Here is a 20200-nt window from a genome sequence, read left to right as displayed (position 1 = left end):
TAATAGGCGGTGACATGCAATTTGAAAAATACTTTCCAAGAATCCAGCACAGTGCTTTGCACACAACAGATGCTGGCTAAGTATCTACTGAGCAAAATGATGAACATTTAATGTACAAACAGCACTATGGACTTTGAAGATTTATTTATTTATTTATTTATTTATGAGACAGAAAGCAAGTGCACGCAAGCAGGGGGAGGGGCAGAGAGAGAGGGGGAAGGAGAGAAGCCGACTCCCCTTTGAGGAGAGCCAGACTCAAGATTCAATCCCATCACGCTGAGATCAAGACCTGAGCTGAAATCAAGAGTCAGATGCTTAACTGACTGAGCTACCCAGGCGCTCCAACACTATGGACTTTGAACATGGAACTCTTTCAACTTGAGACCCCCTCTAAATTTGGGGTGGTTAGGGGGAGACCCTGGCTGGAAAGATTTGTATCCTCTGGAAGCTGGGATATCAGGCATGCTGTGCTGGGGGGCAGGGGATATCAAAGGTGATAAAATATTAGGAAGAGAAATTGCTTAGTTCCCCGAGTTTGCCAAGAGCTGGCCATGGTGCTGCCTTGCAAAGATCAGCAAGAAGACTGGTAAGAGGTCCAAAGATAATCTCTTCCTCCTGGATGGCGATCAAGAAGCTCATTTTGCTCTGCTTCTGGACAAACCTCAGCCAGAAAATAACTCATGGTCCCTTTCAACCTCTTTCCATTTTTCTGGCCCTCAGTAATCAATAAATTGGTTCTGCATCATGGAAAGTCAGAGCTGAAATGAGCCTGAAGACGACACAAACCCGCCAGTCACTTCCCTCATCTTACCGGAGGCCATAAGCTACAAGGAGACCTTGGGTGGCCAGCCCAGGGCTCACGGCGCAGGGAGACCTGGTCGGGCTGCTTGCTGCTTGCCTGCACACTCCATAGCCCTGCAATGGCCACGGTGGCCAACCCCACCACACCATCGGCCACCCCAGTGTTCTCATCCACTGTTTATCTCAAGTCACAACTTCAACCATGGCATAAAGATGCTTATGCAAGAAAAACTGGCCTGGCATAAAGTTTGGTGCATCCCAGGCCCCCTGTGCCCGACCATGGACTAGGTTTCGCCCTGCCAGCACTTCAGCCCCTCTCACATACTCTTGGCCTCTTAGTTATGATAGATTTTTGGCAACATGACCTTTCTTCCTCCTCCTCCTCCTTGAAATTACCTGAGATGCCTCCACATCTCGTTCAAGCCTTTTTTACATGAAAATGATATACATAAGAGTGTAGTAACTCTTCAGGCCACACCGGTATCTCCTGTTTTTGTTTTCTTATAAATAATAAATGTATTAACTATAACACTAAATTTAGCCCTTTATACTTCAGTGTCTTTATATTATCTACTTTTTGTTTGGGGCATATATAACTTCTCAAACCGATCAGGGGACCTCAAACACAGAAAGAGACCTCACCTTTGAACCCTCTGTCTCCTGCCCCTTCCCCCCACACATCCTCCTCTAAATAAGCCAGTGCTGGGAACAGAGCGAGAGATAACAGGACCAACAGTAACAAAGTAGTTGCCAGCTTCCAGACACTAGACTCACGTTGCCACGCCTGCTCCCTGCATAGCCCCATGAAGTGGCATCCCCATCACCCACCACTGTCGTCACCTTCATCATCACCACCACCATCATTTCTGAGGCTCTGAGATGCTAAGTTCTTTGAGCAAAGCCAAGGCCCTTCCATGCTTTTCTCTCACCTCCTGCAGGCTGACTGGCTTCTCATGGAAAGCAAGATGCTGCCTATGGGGTGGACACTAAAAAAATCATAGGTCAATTCGTAGGTGAATTCCCTTAGAAAACCTTTTAATGAGGCAGCTCCAGGCTAGAGAAATAGGAGTGTATTTTCAGTGTTAACTAATGAGCATAGATCACGTTTGTACAGAGATATCAAATTGGCCATTTTGGGTTTGACTTTCTTTTCCCAAGGTGCAAATACTAATTTGGAGGCTTACACTCTATTTCACATGAGGTACTGCTGTATATCAAAGAATCACGAATGCTGGGTTTTAAAAAGTATATATACATTTTTAAGCAGAAGAAAGCCTAAAATAAAAGACTGAAAAATCTGCCTAGGTAAAAGCATAACATTTTCTGAATGTCAGCAAATACTACAAACAAAGTGAAAAAAACAAATGAGGGAAAATATGTGTACAAGACAGAGCTTTCAAAGATCTTTGAGAAACAACAACAACAAAACCAAACTCCAAAAGAAAAAGGAGCCAAGGACCTAAGAAGGCATTTCACAAAAGAAAAGAAAGAAATGTAAGCGATTCAGTCTCTGGGAGATCAAATATATGCAAATTAAAACAAAGGGATATCATTTTAAACTGTCAGAGAGGCAGTTTAAGCACAACACCCTAAAACAGCCAGAGTGCACTGTCGGTTAAGGATATAAATTGGATCGGCTACTCTGGAACATGCCTCGTTAGGATTTCTCAAAAGGCATGATTTATCCAACAACTATTTTACATATATCTTTAGAGCTGGTAATTCCATTTCTCCATATTTATCCTAAAAGAATAATCGGAGATGCACACACAGATTTAGTGCAAGGATTCTCTCTCACAGCATAACATATTACACAATAGGCAATAAACAAAATGTTCATCAATAAGGGAGAACTGGATAAACTACAATACATCCATCTGATGGAATACCAACTAGCAAAACAAATGAGTAAGCCAACAAAAACCTCTTCAATAATATTTCAGATTTTGGGGCGCCTGGGTGGCTCAGTCGTTAAGCGTCTGCCTTCGGCTCAGGTCATGATCCCAGGGTCCTGGGATCGAGCCCCGCATCGGGCTCCCTGCTCAGCGGGAAGCCTGCTTCTCCCTCTCCCACTCCCCCTGCTTGTGTTCCCTCTCTCGCTGTGTCTCTCTCTGTCAAATAAATAAATAAAATTAAAAATAATAATAATAATAATATTTCAGATTTTGGGAAAGCATTCTAATACTCGAAAGAGTAGGTTACAAAACTTAAATAGTAAAAAAATCAAAACCTTAATAGTGCCATCATCTCAGCTTGGTAAAATATGTTCATGAATGATACTTAACCACAACGATAACAATAGTTCTCACTGAATCGTAGGAGTATAATGATTTTTTTCCTTTACACTTTCTGTTCGTTTCCAAAATTTTTGGAGTGAACATGTATTACGTTTATAACAGGACACTCCTAGAACACCAAAATCAAGGCGTTCATGTTTTTGAACTGAATAAAGATACCAAATTAATCCAATTGTTCTATACCATTGCATTGCTTAGCAGCAAATGCCCAAGATAGTTTGGAAAAGGAAGGAAGTCAGACCAACACTGATGAGAAATCAGCCTTCCTCTAAAAAAAAAAAAGTACTTGTGAAAGTGAAAGACCATAGGAGACTCACTTTGCCCCAGATCTCATCACCCCAGGGCCAGCTGGGGCTCCTCTCTCCAGATGAGGTGCAGGATCCACAGTCACAAACACCACCCTGGATTTCCTTGCCCATACCTTTCTCTGTGTTTGACAATATTTAGCTATTTCTCAGCTAAGAGTAAGCATAGTTGAGACCTCCCTGAAAGTTACCCCAAGATCACATTAAAATCTAGCTGGAATAAAGACGTTGTGTTTCCGGTTGGCAAATTCTGAGTGAGATTTAGCCCATTTGCATATGATTTGCACATCCTTTGTACCATCTGACAGGAATGGCGCTCCATAAATCAAAGCCACCCAGCTCTCAAGTTCTAGCTCCATCCGGAAGATGGAAGACAGCCTACAATCAAGTTAAATCCCATTTTCCCGAAGACAGTCAGTTAAATTTGTCACCAGCAGGACACTCACCACCTGCTGTCTTCCTGTTGCCTAAAAATGGCAAGTATAAGAAGTCTCATGTGACTATCTCTCTAGTCCATTAGCTCTGGCTCTAAGACCTCAGGAGACATCATAACAACAATAATAACAAAAATGTGTATTGTCTCTACTGGGTTTCCTAAAATGTCACTGGAGCCACACCGCCCACTCCCCACCCCTCTGTTCATGATGCAGCCACCAAAGCAGAACAACTGTAATGAAAATACTCCGTGGAGCATTAGAAAGCTTGGGTTCTAGGATCAAGCTCTGTTTCAGCAACCTGCCTCTTGGGACCTGTCTTGTTATGGGTAGAAGGAGGTGATACCAGCCGTGCTCAACTCACAGGATAGTGATAAAGTTTCCACGAAAAAAAAAAAAAAGCATGTGGAAGTTCTTGGTAGACTAAGAGCCTTGCTATTCCGTGCAGTTTCTGCACCAGCTGGACTGGCTTCAGCAGCCAGCTTGTTGGAAGAGCAGAAGCACTCCCAGGTCCCTCTCCAGAAACAGCGAGTCTGAACCTGCAACCGAACTAGGTCCCCAGGTTATTCTGTCTCTGTCTCTGTCTCTGTCTCTGTCTCTCTCTCTCTCTCTAACACACACACACACACACACACACACACACACACACACACACACACACACACTTTGAGAAAGATTGAACCAGAGGACCCAGGGGACAGGATGAAATGAAGTGAAATGAAAATGAGGTCCTATTCTTGCCAGTCTTCGGTTTCTCCTGACGCTCTTCATGCTATGTGTACGTCTCACCCTTAGAACACCGTGTGCCAGAAAGCACACCAGAAAACTGTATTTCAATAATTTCACGACTAGAGGACAAAAATTCTGTCTCCGTGCAAATCCCTGAGTTACTTACACGGTAGGGTTACCTGGTCATTTATGGCTTTATTATGTTCCTTTTCGGCTAAATGTTCCTTACAGAAAAGTTCAAGATATCTCTCCTCTTACAGAGTTTTGAAGGACTCATTGTTTATTTATCACTTGCATAAGTGAGAAAAATCACCTAGAGTTCCTGTTTCCTTATATTTTAGTCTTTTTGCATTGTTGGAGAAAGAGATTTCTTTGTTCTTTTTCTTTCTTTTGAATCTTCAGTGGGGGGAGAAAGACGAATTCATTGTTTCAAAACTTTTCATTTTTTATATTTTTTTTCAAAAGTTGTTTTTAAATAGACTTTCTGGCTTTGGAACTTTCTGGAATAGTCACCCATGGAAATATTTAAAATTATTACTAGCTTCTGAATTTAGTCCACAGAAGTCTAACCAAAAAAAAAAAAAAGTGTGGTAGTCATAAGAATTTTGTTTACTGATGTGGGCTAGTAGAAAACAAGAGTATGGAGAGCTTCCTCCTCTTTCCTGAGCCCTGGGGGAGCCTAAGCCAAACCCTGAGGCAGGCATGTTGTCATTCTGCCATTTCTGTCCTCCTTCTGCCCAGAGACCACACACTATAGACCCACAGCCCATTGCCTCATCAATACCCGGCCCTGCATTATTCAGCCCTCCTCCCCACTGAGTAAATCTCCCACCCCCTTGGGGCGCTTCTCTTAGCTCCACAGGTGGCAAGAGGGCCATCTTGGCCCACCAAACTCACACTCTGAAAACCTGTAAGCTCCATGAGTGTCCTGTTGCCTTTTGTAAACTTGGCCTCTAGCACAGTGCCTGGCATCCTGGTTGCTGCTCAGTCAGTATCTATTGAATGTATTCATCCACTAAAATGCTTCTTAAAGGCTGTGCCTACTATTAGCACAAGTTACCCTCCAACCGGGGGAACGTTACAAATGATGGCTTCAAGTGAACATGCAGGTAGAAAAGGAGCTGGAAGCAGAAATGGTGCTGCTGGTTAAAGACAGCCCTATGTGGAGATGGGGCCCTGAGATAATCGCTGCTTTTTTCCCAAGTCCTTGACTTCCTTCCAGTGTTGAAAAGCTCCCAGTATCTTCACCAGTCCCTAAGTAGGAACAGTGGGGGATTCATTCACTTGTCAAACAGCACACATTTACTTGAGTTTCTAACATATGTCAGGTGTTGTTGTAGGTTTCAGAGGAACAGCCTAGAACAAAACAAAGACCCTGCCCTCTCCAAGCGTATGTGTTAGTGGAGAAGACAAATCTTTACTGTCAGCTTGGGGTGACTGCTATGAGGGAATAAGGAAGGCATGAATGGGATGCTATTTTACACAGGCAGGGCAGGGAAGGCCTCTCGGATGAGGAGCCCCTTTAGCAGAGAGCTAACAGAAGCAAGAGAGGGAGCCATGCAGGTACCTGGGGGGGACCATCCCAGGCCGAGGGACCAGCCAGTGCAGAGGCCCCGAGAAAGGACAGCGAACACACTAACGGGCCTGGTGGGTGAGTACAAGAGTGATAGCGCTACACTGTGTTAAGTAGCGCTCATTTCTAAGAAGAGAGAATAGAACTTACGACTTCAACCTACGCCAAGCCTTCTAGAATAACAGGACACCGAGTGTTTAACTCTGAGTTCTCCTCGTGGTGTTTGTTGCACAATGATTTCACCCAGGAACCATCCAGAGATCTTAGGGACGAAAAATGGCTGGGGAGGGGGGCACAGGCAGAAGACCACCACGGAGGGATCCAATTAGACCACTTCCAGAAGGTACATTCCCCTGAAAGAACCAAAATGAGCAACACTCACACTTAACCCTTGTAAAGACTTCCTACGTTGAAAAATAGAGCAGTTTGCCATATGATTTTCAACATCTCTGAAAAATGTGCTGTCTCTTTGATCCGCCTAATTAAAAGAGTGAAAGTTGGAATCAAAGCAGTTTCATGCGAGGAAGCTAGAAAGTTCCATTTTTAGTTTGGCCTCGTATGTGCTCATCATCTTGTAGTCCAAAAAGCTTCTGCTGGCATTGGCCTTGGCGTGGGTGTTCTGAAAGCGGACTGCAAAGGTGCTCTGTGAGCCGAAGGCGCTCCCGATGGGACAGCAGTGCCAAGGAGAGACGCAAAGGAGAGAGCACCATCTCTAACCCCACCCCACCTCGCCATGTTTTATGCAGAGCTGGAGACATTAGTTGCTACTAAAGTGCTTTGGAAAGTGCACACGTGGGCACCCCAAGTGCTCAATGTAATGTCTGTACCAAATTCTGTATTGTGTAGCCCCCCGTTCTAGGCACCCCGATTTTTGGATGTGGCCATCATTTACAACAAGGAGATAATTGGGTAAGTACAGATATTATACAGAAGGATATTCATCGGAAGCCAAGTTTATAAGAGTGAAAAACGGGAAAGAAGCTGAACAATGAACATTGTAAGCCACGGAATTTCCAGCATTGGGAGTTAGTTGGTTGCATCCACACAGAGCCGCTGTTACAAAGGATGCCATGAGCACGGATAAAGGAGAAGTCCAAACTGCTGATGATCAGAATATTAACAGTAGTGAGATAGTGAACTTTGCCCTTTTTGTCTTCCTGCACTATTTGAATTTTTATAAGTCATATCCTTTTTATGAGAAAAAGTTATCTGCATTTTGGAAAAACAGGTATTGAGAGACAGAAGAGAGGAATGATTACCAACCACCTTCTCTGTCTTCCCTCTCTAATTCCCAGGGATTAGAAACTGCAAACCCACGGGAACCAACAATTCTGGCCCATGCCCAGTTGAAAGTCCCACATGGGAGAAGCCACAGAGAACAGCCCTGGTCCCCTCCCACCTGTAGAATGGAACCGCTACTCTTCAGCATGAACTTTGGGGGCCTCCATGATCTGTTGCATTTTAATCACCCTTAAGTTTGACCTTGCTCGCCCTGGCCTGCTTTAGCTCCTGGTGCTACCTCTATCTGGCCTGTCCTCCTAAGACCCCCTTATGGAATAAACACAGCCTGCCCCCGAGGGCCCTTGCTGGTTTGTTTTTAAGTTGATTCATTACTTTTAGTAATCTCTACACCCGACATGGAGCTCAAACTCATGATCCGAAGATCAAGTGTCGCATGCTCCACGGACTGAGCCAGCCAGGCGTCCCCGAGGGCCCCCTTCTAAAAGCCCATCCTTCTTCCTCAGTGGGACCCCTGCACTCCTGGAGTATCAAATCTGCCATACAGTCTAGCTGCATGTTATGATCACGCCCACCTCCCCAAATCATGTCACTGAGAGGCCATGTGGGCCGGGCCCCGGAAAAGAAAAATCGAGGCAGGAGAAATGACAGTAGCAAAAAGAAGGAGGAATGCGCACGGCTGCGTTTGGATGCAGCGAGGGCTTCCAGTACGGAGTGACTGCTAAACTGGTAAACAATTGTCGGAAACCCTCCAGGATTGTTTTCCCGCCTCCTTAGCGAAGCCTGCCGGTCAGCTCCAATCTAGACACACACCGCTTCTCAAATCTCACTTTCCCAGCGAGGTCTACTCTGCGCTCCCTAAACACGCAGGCCTGCCCCGCCCACCCCCGGCGGCGCCCTGAGCGCATGCGCTCTGCTCTTTGCCGCGTGTTCTACGGGATGGTCATGCACCGGATGGTCATGCACGGGGTGGTCGTTCACAGGCTGGGTCCGTGCAGCTGCGCTACAGTGTGAACTCCGCGCTTTGTGTGTTGTTTCCCCAAAGAGCCGGGACCAGCGCCTGTCACTATGCTGCAGGAATGAATGATTGACTCCAATGGCCTGTCCAACAGGCTTCTCAAGTTCCCCTACCGAATAGCTTTTTGCGAAAATTATTTTGCTGTAGACTTTCACCCTGAAGAAAGGTGGGGAGAAACAGGAAGCAAGGATGGCAAGTGGCAACTGCAAGTGTTGAGATATGTGGTCTTTCGAGTCAGCTGAGTCTAACGACTGAGAGCCTCTGCCCGCTCATAATTTGATGCCCGCGCAGGCACCAGTGTACACGTGTGCTGAAACCTTTCGTTCTCGAGAATTCGGGTTTCCACCAAGAAGAAGGTAAGGATGAAAACAGGGCTGGAAGAGGCAGGAGTTAACGTGCAGAGCTCAGTCCTGGTCCGCTCAGTCATAAAAACATGAGGATAAACCAACAGTACCGGTAGCCTGGCCCAGTGGGTGTCGCACTTTTGAGGATTTCTACCCTGTCCCAGTGCCACTTCCCTGCTATCCCCGTTTTCGGACTCTTGCTCTGAATTTCAAACCTTTCAGGTGATCATCAGCTTCACTACCAGTGGGGGCCAGAGGATCTGAAGGGCAGGAGACTAGTGATGGAAAGGGGAGAGAAAAGACCTTTACACTCTTTCGCTTCACTCAGATGACCAAATTTATCATTTTTTTAAATCAGAATTTAAGTCTTACATAATAGTGAGTACAAGATGGAATTCTAGGTCAGCGGCTGCTGGCATTTTTTTCCCCCCGAGGAAATGGCAGCTATGGAATTAACCTTACTTCTTAAACAGATAAAAATCTAAAAATTATAATCTAGAGGAAGGGAGAAACTACAGTTTGCTACAGTGACTTCTTAGAAAGATGTTACATAAAAAGCAAGCAAACCGGAATTGCTTATGCTGGTAGATGTGAAAAGCAAGGCCTCCAACACCTGCCTGACTTCCTAAAATCACCAAGAAGCTCCAGTGCTCAGACACTGTGCCACCCAGCCCCCACACGGGAAGTATGCTGAATCAGACCCAACAAGGACAGCCGGAGACAGACAGAGCGAGCCGTGAACCACACATTCGCCTTCGCTTGGCCTAGTACTTAAGGATAATTCTCATTTCTGAAAGTGGGAAACTATCTTACAGTGATGTGAATATTTTAGTATTTTCCAGAAGATCCCACAAATGGGGCTTTTGAAATTGCATAACTCATTCTGTGATGCGGCTTTCTTAGGTCAAAAGCTGTCCTTGGAAAGGTCACTGAGAGCCACTCAGGAGCTAAAGAAAATCCTAATTCCTAACGGAAAGGTTCTGAAGTATGATTTGACTAAAAATGTAACTTGGTTTGGGGCAAGACTGAAAGAAACATCAGCAAGAGAGAGAAACTAAATTTCCTGATTGTAACGGTCATCAAAGATCCACGGTAAGTAATTTGTGTTTTTTCTTCCAAATACAAAATGGCAAATCTCTAATTTTTGGTCATGTCATATTTTAGATGAAATGACTTAAATCAGTGTGTATCTATTTATAATCTTTTCTCTGCTACATAATTGAGAATGTTCAAAATATTTAACCCAAAATTTTCATGGCAAAGTGATGCCCTCCAGTACTGAGAAATTTACAAGCCCTTGCTGCGTTTCCCACCGGCAGGAAAGGATGTGAAGCACACAGCAAATGAAGTCCAAAATATCCCTCAAACCAGTTTCACTTTATTTAGTAATTTCATTCTTGCTTTCAAGTCCCAGTGAATACAGAAAGCAAGTGTCTGCCTCACTAATCTTAGCCCTGGGTTTAGTAATTCAAAGTTGGGTCTCCTAAGAAAAACAATGCAGAATATGGCAAGCTTTCCCTAATGAGCAATTTGGTAAGAAATCTGCAACATCCCCGACATTAAGGGAGTACTGGAAACCATGACTAGAGGCCACGGACTTCCTCTGAACTTGCCTACAAGCACCCATTTAGGAAGGATACCAACCTTCATCTTTAGATGCCAAAGGAAGAAATCTCAGTATCTTTCTTGAAAACTTACTCGACACATTCCATACATATATAGCTAGCACATAGGTGGATGAGATATAAAAAAGTGGTCTAGTCACACAAGACGATGGTATATAGAGTCAATCTTAAACTTGTTATTGGAGATAAGCAGAAATAACACAAGTTACAACCATTGCATTGTTTCTCGTCATTTATTAGTGTAGAATTTTTTGCAGGTTGGTGACTATTTTGCAGGTTGAAAAGTTATCTGCAAAGTAGTATAAATGATTTCCTCAGAGTTTGTGTTGTAGCAGATCTTTACATTATTCGAGGTTTCGGTTTATCTTCACATAAAACTATTGGAAATCTGTATGAGAGATTTCCAGAATGAGTTTTTGGTCAACAGTTGGTTGAAACAGGATGATACTAGCTGTCCTTCTTTTTTTTTTTTTTTAATTAGTCTCTACACCCAGCATGGGGCTTGAACTCACCACCCTAAGATCAAGAGCCACATGCTCTACCAACTGAGCCAGCCAGGCACCCCTTAACTGCTGCCTTAATTAGGCTTTTTAAGACAGTGACTCCCACTATACAGCAATGCTGAAGTAATTATCTAAACCTGCTCAAACTGTTCTTTGGCACATCAATCAGTGTCCTGTGAACTATGAGTTGCAGGATAAACAACTGGGACCTTAGTATGTTAATCCTGCACATTTCCAAGAACCTGCAGCACACAGCCTTTTGATTTTACAGGCCGATAAATTTTTAAAAATATCTTTAGAGAACTAATTTGACATGGCAAGCCTTTTATTTTACCAAGGGTATACAGTAGAGGGAATGACATAAACGTTTAAAAGGACAATTTCTTCAACTGAAAAAAAAATTTTTTTTTTGAAGTCCCTAGCCTGTCCTTGTTTTTCTTTTTTCTATTTTGCCTCCACCTGGCACCCATCCTCTGCTGGTCATTCAGGAACTGTGGGGATAGACTTCTAGTACCAAGCTTCCTTGACCTTGGATTCAGGCCAACGGAGCACAGCTCACACACACTGACCCCACCCCACCACTATTGATGCCACATGGGTGTCTTTCTCTTCTCTTCAAATGACACAGCCCACCCCTACCCCATTCCCACTGACTCACTACCACTGTTACCTTCGACAGCAAAAGGTTGCAAACCACTAATTTAGACTCTCACTTACAGATCCTTTTGTTCATTTCTTCTTCTTTAACTTGCCCATATTTAATAAAAATTTAATTACTAAAAGCTCCTTCAGGGTACAAAGCTACTTTATTTGGACAAAGTTTGCTACATACACAGAAAAGCTCAATATGCATTTCCAGCCAGCCCAATCCCAAGCACTGGGTTAATTACAGCCAAAGCTTCAGAAACTCTTACTGATGACACAGACCCTGTTCACAGTAGTTTCACATGTGGAAAACAAGTATTCTAAGAATACTTGCACATTACATGAAAAGTAAATTATATACTTTAAAATTTTACTCAAAAAATATTTTCAAACTATTAGGTTTTAAATACTGAGACCACTTAAGTTTAATATTTATTAGAGCGAGAATCAGAAATTACACACAGTGTATACTCTTTTACACAAAACATATTTGCACGTTTCTGAAAGCTACTTGTAAAAATTTTGTTGAGTAATATCACATTTTGCACGTCACGGTAATATGATAATGTTTTTAAGGGATACTTTTTATTTTTTTTAAAGAAAGACACACCAGGATAGTCAATGTGGGTTCATGGTTAACCTGAAATTTGGCCCGTTTTTTGACAAATCTTGTCAAAATCCTACGGACATGATGACTTTCTCTGCACATGATCTGCTGTGACTCGAGTCCAGTGGAGGACCCCAGGATCTCTCTTCAACTACCACCTCATTAACTCATGACCCCAGGAACACAGAGGTCAGCTGCGGTTCTCCCTGTGCCTACGGCACCATGAGGTCTAGTCCTGGCCTCAAGAGAATGCGGTGGTGCAGAGGAAGAGGGGACCGCCACACGCAGCAAAGTGCCCGGCACAGGGCAGAGATACAAAGGAGACTACTGTCAACACCGCAGCTAAAAGGCTGTATATTAAATGCAGTGCTGTGAGTGTATACAGGCAGACCTCACGCAGCCCGGATCCCCAACTCTAGATCTGTTTTATTTCTAGACCAGAACATGCAGGAAGGGAGATGAAAATGAAAGGACACAAGTGGACTCTTACAGTCAGGCAACTGCCATCCTCCCATCGCGGCCAGAACAAAACACGACAATGGGAAGGAAGAAGCCTGAAACAGTACCTTGACCTAAGCAAGGGGCTAAAATTGGGCCACGTTTAGAAGAGCTGAAAGGGAAATGTAACACAATTACCTGGACGGGATAAGTGGGATAGATTTAACAGGATGCTGGAACCCCATATGCTCCATGTTTTCCTCACATTTAAGTCAACGGTGCCGAGAAAGATGGACAGAGAACAAGCATCGGGGCACACACAGCTCAGGCTCCTTTCTCAGGGGACATGAAAGGCACATGGGAGACAGATGTTGTAAAAGCCCCGAACACTATATTCCAAGAGGAAATTTATAAACACCTTCAAATCCAGAATACATGATGTCTAACTTTCAGTCAAGTGCAATGACCCAGGCTCCCTCCATCAGTGTGAGTAGTCAAGAGCAGACTGTTCTGACAGAAATGTTTTTAGAGGCCAGAGTGTGTTTTCTTATATTACATTTTATGAGGTGGTTTTCTCTCTATATAGGTCCAGTTCATAACACAGACAAATTGGTTCATGTACAAAAGCAATGCAGTCTAAGATGTTTCCAGAGTGTGCTGCGTTGTCAGTCTGACGATGCTTTTCCATCTCTTTACTCAGTCCCCAAATTAGTTTCTTCAGACTTCTTGATTTTTCAAGGATGATCTTCTCAGCGAAGCTGTATTTTGCAGGAAAGTCCCAATGAACAACATAACAAGCAGGGTATCTGAGATTCCAAAATGAAGATTAGAGCCACTCAAATAGAATTTTCTGTCAAAACACATTTCTAATAAGATAAATCAAATGTATCCATTCCGTGTCAAAATAAGAACTGAAGACAGTTTTGTCTAATCTTATAAATGGCTTAATAAGGTTCAGAAACAATCATACATTCAGGAAGCTGAAAGGAGTTAAGAATGAATTATCTGGGAATCAACAATTTTCCTGAAAACGTGTTATAAATTTCAGAGTCACAAAGTAACAGAATCCCAAGTTCCCAGTTACTGTGTTAATTTGAAGTACACATTTTACACCATTAATGTGACATCCTAACACATGAGGAGAAAGCCACACTTCGGTAGAAAACCTTTAAAATAATTAGAGTTCTTAAAAGAAATATGCTTATTTTAAAAACAAAACATTAATATTCAACCTCCTCTGGAATAAATGCCCCTACAGGAGCAGGAAGCAGGTACTCGCTCGGAGGCTGTGCCAGACGTTCATGCCTCAGGCTCTGTTTTTACCCCTGTACTTGTGGGGCAGCTCTTTGTGGACAATGTTCGCTCCATTTTATTACAAAGCTCCGGACTTGTGGCTTCAGTTCAATGTGTAAGGCAGTAAGTGTCCTTCAAGATTTGAAGCTCCCTTCAAAGGCGACAGAGAACCCCTGACAGAGAGTGACAATAAAGTCAGAGCAAGGTCAGAAGAAAAATGAAGATGATCTTTTAGATCAGGGCTTCCTGACCTGACAACCAAGGGCAGTCCCTCTACCCTCAGAAATTGCAGTCTTGTTGGAGAAAGGATCCATGGTTACCTTCGGATTTTCAAAAGGGGGTTGAAAAGTACCAAAATACAAAGAACCATTCATTGTTCTAGGCTCACCTTCTCTGTGGATCCCTACGTACTTACTGTACCCAAATTTATGAAGATCTGTGTTCCTCCCCGGGGTAAACGGAGTCAGATTTCTAAACTTTCACAGTGATGTGCCAGTCTATGGAGCACGGTGACCCAAGAAGGTACACATTTTCCCACTAAAGTTCTGTTACAGTACAACTAAGGACAACATTAAATGTAAGGTTTTACTTAGAAGTTTCTAGACAGCTTCCATCAAATACTGATTATATTCATGCCATCAATTCTCTATTATGCTCCGTATTCTACATTACTTTCTAAAGTTACATGATAGGGACAAAAGATCCATTTTTTATTGTATCTTCTCTAAGATTGAAGATACTTATCTTGAATTATGTTCATCTTTGAGCTGCATACCCATTTATAACACACTAAAATAAAAACCAAACTCATTGTTAGGAAATACATTAATATTTCCCCAGATCACCTGTCACTAGCCTTAAAATACTACCGCCCCGCTAATGTGAACTACCCAACTGATTATCAGAATGCCTGCTGTCCCGGGATTTTATAAACTGCCTCCTCATCTCCAGGAACTTCATTTCCTTCCCTTATGACACTTGGGTTAGCTGTGTAAGTTTATCCCCCACCAGCATTTTTTTTCTTGGGCTCTCATATTTTTCCCTCTCTTGGGTCTCTTTCCTTTGTACTCAAAGTGTTCAGAATCTAGGAAGGTTTTTAAAATATTCATTCCAGTAGAGACCAAGTTTTTTCCTGCCTGTCTAATTCCTTCTGGGTATATCAAATGCCGAGGCCCAGTCAATACTGTGGCTAGAATTGGCTAAGAGGAAACACCTCTATTGACAAAAGTATCACAGAAGGAGAGTTTTTAAAAAGCCAATTGTAATGGGAAAGCAGCAAATAGGCAACACACGTTGAAATTAAAATGTAACTTGATTTTTAAAAATCTAATGTTTTCATTGTGTCATCTATTAAATACGGATCAGTCAAATCCTCTTAAAATAAAGCAAAGCAAAGGGGTGTGTGTGGGGGGGTGCTACAGTGTATCTTATTTAGCTTCTAGAAGCCTTCCAGTAGAAACGTTATGAAAACTTTGGTGGTACACAAACTTCCACATTATTGGATAATCTACCAACGATAAAACTTGCAATAAGCAAATACATGAACATTCTACTGAGCTACCACTCAGTCTCTATAGCCCTGAATTCTCCTCAGTCTTTCCCTATGATCCTTTTTCAAGCTGTTCTAAACACAGTCTTAAAAAGCAATCCTTCCCCAGTTTTGGTCAAAGGGATAGGAAGGCTGTTGTATTTGACTATCAAAATAATTGCCCCATGATGCTCCTCAAACCTCTTCATCCGAGCAGACAACCACGGACTCACCCAAGCACTGACTCTCCTGTCAGATAACAAGTTCTCCAGCTCTCCCTCTGGACAAGCACACCCTAGTTCACTCACATTCTGGGTCTATGCGAAAGTGAGCCTATGGTTTTAAAATAGTGTGTTCAGGTACTTGGAATAGAGCTAACTTTCAAATTTTTAAGGGAAAGTATTCCTTCTTGGAGATTCAGGTTTTGTTTTTTCTTCTTTCCATTTATACTGTCTACCCCTTGGCCATCTTACGTTCCACTAATTCATGCACTCAACAATAGGGAGAGAGGGAGGAGGTGAAACAGAACAGCTCTTTTTCCTCCTCATTAGCACTTCTGTCCTACATAACAATATCCAATTCGAAAATCAGCAGCATCTGGTCACAAGTGTATTTGGATATAATTTACATATTCTAATACAGACCATTCTGAGGTCATTTCCAGGCTGAAATTCTGTAATTACTACCTCTAGGATTGTCACTTGATCTCCTCCTGATCAATAATTACCTCTGACCTAAGTAAGCTACATGGCAAGGTAGATCGAAAGGAAAAGGAGCTGACCAAATCGGCATGGGAGGATTACATAAACTGCCAGGGAAAACATGGGGTCCATAAAAACCCCCAAATCTTCAAATTATTATATAACTGTCTCCAGGGAATGACACTAATACTGATAGATGAGAATTTGAGACATGCACGTCAACTTAGAAACACAAAATTATAATGCCTATTCTTTTATATACTTTTTTATTAAATCTACTGATTCACCTAGTAAGTCATTATATACACAAAACAGTAATTTCCAGAGTTCCTAAATATTTCCAACATATTCAACTTAGGGATCCAAGATTCTGAACATGCCATCACCAAAAAAAATTGCAAACCTAAAAAACAAAAAGGAAAAAAATTAAACAATGTCAAAAGGAAAAAACTTTTTTAGAAAAGGTCAATATTTACTTTTATAATTTTCAAAACGACATTTTAAAGTTAATGTTTCTTTCTCATCTTACAGTTATAAGCTCTTAAGTCTAACATTAAAGTTTTGCTTAGAAACAAGGCAGTTTACTTATTAAAAAATATTAAACTATACTCACACATATCACCTATTTAGTATTTACTGGGTCCAAATATCTTCACATTTACAATTTCAGGCTTTAAAGTGGCATTAAGTTCTAGATTTTCTTTTAAAAGCTATCATTATGGTGACAGACATACAGATGCATAAATGAAATTACTGATTTCATTCTTACATAACACATGCCTTTAGAAACCGTATTTTTAGCCAATTAATAGTGGTTAAAGTCTCTGTACTTCTATCCCATTAACTTTTAGCACATGAAACAGAAAAGATGACCTTCAAAGTTCTTCTAACCTCAACAATGGTCAATTTAGATAGGCTTTATTTGAAAAAAAAAATTTTGGGGTAAACATAAGAAACGAGAATTTCAAAAAATAAAAACAATCAGTACTTGTTTCTCATTAAAGCATTAATACACGAAAGTGAACTATATGAACACTTCTATAGGCTTAAAAAACGATGCTTTTTACATTAGCCTATTTAATTTTTCCATAGAAAAGCAAGAGTTAAAGTTAACATTTCAGAAGAATAAAACAACACATCAGCAGATATGGAAAACAAAGAAACGACCTGTTGTGTACTGTTTCTCTTTAGGACAAAGCTACACTGACTTATTTAAGTATAAACTGAGATCACAGACATAAAATCATTACACTCCAGTCAACCTAAATAGTGTCTGGATTTACATGGCATGTGAGTAAGTCTATCATCACAGAAAGCCACGTATACAAATAAAAATACATTTTAAAAATTTAAGTCACTCTTGACGTTGGAGAAAATACTGTTTGTAGAGAAATGAGGGAATGTAGAACTAGAGCAACAACTGAGCCCCTGGAAGAAAACAGGAAAATAAGTGTGACTTTTAAAAATATATTAATGTTGTCAGAGTTCCGTAGAATCTGCCCTCTGTCTCATCCTCTGGGGTGGGATGACAATTTCATTTTCTTGGCATGCCACCAATTAAACAAATGGGTAACTGAGGCTAAATATAAGTAAATCTGTGATACTATTTTTGCTATGAACATTGTTACATGTAGTACAAGAAAGATCAAATAACCACTTACTCTGAAAAGATGGCTTAGTATAAAATCTGACCTTGAGCAAAGAACCTACTGGACTTCTATTCCCAGGGGAATTAAGCCTAGTAACTGCTTTCCTAAGCTCTGCTACATCATTATTTTAACAGGACATGGTCCACTGGAATAAACTTAATAAACAGCAGCAGCCCCGAAAAAAGTTTTACTGTAATAAAGACAAACAGTGCTCTTCTCCTCAACTATGAAACAGACTTGGAACTAAGTTACCTGCAATAATTAAAGCAGAGTTAACTGATAACCACTAACATTCTTCACAGGACTTTACATCTTAAAAAGAAAAACAAAAAAGCATCCATAAGACATCAAAATTTTTTATGACAGCAGAAGAAAGCTGTGACAAGAACCCTTACTTTCTATTCTGAAAAACTTAAGTCTGCAGTCCCTTTCAAGAGCAAAACCTATTCATTTTCAAAGGAAGACAATTATTTCAATCTGCAAATTCCTAATGGCTTAGGTGTTTCCATATAAATATTTTGTCACTAGTTAAGTAGCTCACTAGAGCTCACTAAAAAGTTTAAACTCTAAAAGGCTTAATTAATATGTCGATTTACACAACTCTTTACATTTGAACCAATTTAGTTAGAATATATCAGCATGTTGTTTAATACTTTTTGTTCACAACTTAAGATTTTTTTTTCTTAAGGAGGAAGGAATTGGGATAAGAGAACAGACATGGAAAAACATGAAGGCCTCTCTTTCTCTTAGGTTTTGCCATTACCATTCTGTTTGAAGTGGTTTCAGGACGAGGCGATCGCACACCTTCTAGTCAGAAATCAGATGGCCTCAAAACAACCTCATCTCAGTCTTAGGCCTCATGTCTTTCGCTTAGAGCTAAAAATAAAAATACATGTGAATGAACAAATGATCATGGAATGAAATCTCTAACATGACACTAAAATATATAAAATATCAGAAGCCATTTTTATCACAGAGAAATGAAAATGTACACATTTCTATCCAGAGCATCACAATCCTATTTAGAACGAAAGGCTGCTCTTCTTATCCCATCAGCTGCCGGGTGTAATAGTAACAATGAAAATTTAATACCAAGGCGGTTCTACAAAGCTACACTAGTATTTTATTCATCTCCTGAGATTCTGAAATGTTCCTTTTTTTTATGAAGTTAAATATAAAAATATCATTAATGAAGCTAATGACACTAGATAGCAACTCAGCTCTCTTTATGCAAATAAACCAAGGCAAGCAAAGGAAGTGTAATGCTGAACCAGAACAACGGGGCTGGCCCTAGAAATATATGTTTCTATGTTTAGAAACTCCGAATTCCAACAGCCACGTTGGTAGTACATGAAAAGTAACTTGTTTCTACAATCAAAATAGGCATTCATTCATTCCACAAGTACTGAATGTTTCTAAGCGCTGGAAGCCAAAGGCTGAACAGGAGAGCCAGGTTCCGGACCTCAGCAAGTGGGATCCTTGCTTTCTGGACTACCATTTCAAGTCTGGGCTATCATGCTAAGGAGACAGAAAATAAGGATTGCTATGTTTCCATGAAAGGGAGGAGGGCAGTATATATTATATGACAAGAGAATGAGACTGCAGGATTTAAAACAAAATCCACTGAGAAGCCTAAATCTTACGCTGAAAGTGACGTCCAGCCATTATTTGGTCTCTGTAGTGTGAAGCTTATATTTCCAAAATCCTCATTAATCCTGAAAATTAATTCTCCTCCATTTGGAGAGCACTGGTAGTTTCAATCCCAAATATAAATGTCTCACACTATTTCGCAAGGTTAAACCAGCCAAGCACCTTCAAAAATCACTTAATATAAGAGTCCTTCATTCAACTGAAGCTGTAATTTAAAATTCAGAAGTTCTGCTGCCAAAGTTGCACTTCAAGAATCGGTCCTAACTACAGTGTAATGAAGACAAATAGCTTATGAGATTTTTTTTTACACCATTCATATACTTCCATTATATACAATTACTAAATTATCACTAGAGTCTATACTAACAACATTACTGTTTAATGCTTTGCATTTCTCTGTTGGATCTATGTATACCAATGAAAGCCTTTAATTTTGTGGGAACATGGTACATTACCAAAAAACATCAAAATGAATCTTAAATTTAAGCTTGATGTTCACCTTAAATCAAGAGTAGTAAACACATTTCCTGGGTTCGCTTATCTTCTGTAATTTTTCATGTGAAGTCCAACTACATTTAATATCTAGACAAATGTAACAGAATTAAATGGTCTGACTCTGAAGTTAATAGGTTTCAGAGCCATTCTTTAAAGTAATAACTTGTAATTTACACTTAAATATTAAGAATAAAGAAGAAAAGAATTGTTTTGAGCTTTACCTAGGTTTTAGGTTATGGTTTGCATCAAGTGAAAATACCCTTTTTTAAATCAATAAGCTCTTGGAAGTTCATTTCCCACTGATGTTCATAAAATGATTCTAACAG

The 20200-nt window shown here is 41.0% G+C and overlaps 1 protein-coding gene and 1 long non-coding RNA gene across 2 annotated transcripts in view; both read right to left on the bottom strand.

Annotated features, from left to right (window-relative positions):
* The window catches only part of XKR6 (XK related 6), a 308582-nt gene that overhangs the window by 203271 nt on the left and 85111 nt on the right, over nt 1–20200 (bottom strand). The gene's annotated exons all lie outside the window — the stretch shown is intronic.
* On the bottom strand, nt 11656–19869 carry LOC144381398 (uncharacterized). Its single transcript, XR_013446581.1, has 2 exons — nt 18493–19869; nt 11656–16483 (listed from the first exon to the last, which is right to left on the bottom strand). It is a non-coding gene; the product is annotated as an uncharacterized LOC144381398 (long non-coding RNA).

This window comes from Halichoerus grypus, chromosome 3 (assembly GCF_964656455.1).
Source record: "Halichoerus grypus chromosome 3, mHalGry1.hap1.1, whole genome shotgun sequence".
Taxonomy (NCBI): domain Eukaryota; kingdom Metazoa; phylum Chordata; class Mammalia; order Carnivora; family Phocidae; genus Halichoerus; species Halichoerus grypus.
The sequence above is the reverse complement of the archived record's forward strand: the minus strand, read 5'-3'. Positions and strand labels throughout refer to the sequence as shown.